Source organism: Heptranchias perlo, chromosome 6, assembly GCF_035084215.1.
Source record: "Heptranchias perlo isolate sHepPer1 chromosome 6, sHepPer1.hap1, whole genome shotgun sequence".
NCBI classification, from domain to species: domain Eukaryota; kingdom Metazoa; phylum Chordata; class Chondrichthyes; order Hexanchiformes; family Hexanchidae; genus Heptranchias; species Heptranchias perlo.
In genome coordinates, this window is record NC_090330.1 from 5127877 (window position 1) to 5129267 (window position 1391).

The 1391-nt window shown below is 40.7% G+C and overlaps 1 non-coding gene across 1 annotated transcript; it reads left to right on the forward strand.

The window, feature by feature from the left end:
- Positions 1-274: 274 nt before the first annotated feature.
- On the forward strand, positions 275-346 carry trnap-agg (transfer RNA proline (anticodon AGG)). The gene has a single exon. It is a non-coding gene; the product is annotated as a tRNA-Pro (tRNA).
- Positions 347-1391: the final 1045 nt, after the last annotated feature.

Here is a 1391-nt window from a genome sequence, read left to right on the forward strand (position 1 = left end):
TTTGATTTGATGATTCGCAGTTTGTACAAAATATTAAAACATAATTCCCCTACAGTAATTCTCTTTCTCTCCACATGTTCACCTTTTACACAGTTCATTTCCTCTGAATTATCCACCTCTCTCTCCCTGGTCTATTTAATTCTCCCTCTCTCCGTCCATGTTCTCTCCCTCATCTCCTCCCCTCCAGTTATTCCTGCCTCTCTATCTTGTCCCACACTCAGTTCGCCTTCTCTTTATTTCTCCATATGCTCAACCTGGGAATGCTGTATCGGCTGGCTCGTTGGTCTAGGGGTATGATTCTCGCTTAGGGTGCGAGAGGTCCCGGGTTCAAATCCCGGACGAGCCCTTATTTTAGTGTTTTATTCCCTTTTTTAAAATATAAATAATCTGTGCAGAATTTCAAAGATATATAAATTTCGTCTGTAATGAGGAAACACTTTTTAAAAAATGAATCCTCCACCGCCTAACATTACTATTTATTTATTTTACTTTTTTTTTGTAACGCATTATTTATTCTGTTGAATTAATGATTTTGGGTTGGAAATTAATTTAATGAGGAAAATCAAGGGTTCGCCCTGGATTTGAACCCGTGAACTTGGTGGAATCGGGACCTAAGAATGAAGGAAGTGACCACCAGCTGTGGGTTGATACATTGTTGCTGTGGGTCGATACACTGTTGCGGTTCAGTTTATTGTTAGTGTTACATTGTATCCGCGGCAACAGAGTAGCGACTTCACAGCAACGGAGCTCCAGAACTGCACTGGGAGTCACCAGCCCACTTTTGTTTAGCAGCATTTGATTTGTTTTCGTTACTCTGCTCCGGGCTGTCGTCAATTCTCACTCTGTGGGAGTAAAGTGGCAGTTGGGAAGAAGCAACCGAAGGGAAAAGAGGGGGTCAAGGAAGAGAAGGATTTTTTTAAAAAGGGAGGTGGAAGAAAAAGAAATAGGAAAGAATGAACATATTTAAAGGAAAGAATGAACATATTTAAAGGAAAACAATGGACATTAAAAACTGTATCTAGGGTTTGATAGGATAAAAGTAGAGAAAATGTTTCCAATTTTGGGGGAGTCCAAAACTAGGGGTCATAAATATAAAAATAGTTCCTAATAAATCCAATAGGGAATTCAGGAGAAACTTCTTTACCCAGAGAGTGGTTAGAATGTGGAACTCGCTACCACAAGGAGTAGTTGAGACAAATAGCATAGATACATTTAAGGGGAAACTCGATAAAGACATGAGGGAGAAAGGAATAGAAGGAAATGCTGATAGGGTTAGATGAAGTAGGGTGGGAAGAGGCTCATGTGGAGCATAAACACCGGCCTGGACAAGTTGGGCCGAATGGCCTGTTTCTGTGCTGTAGTTTCGATGTATATAACGCCTTATCCTGCCC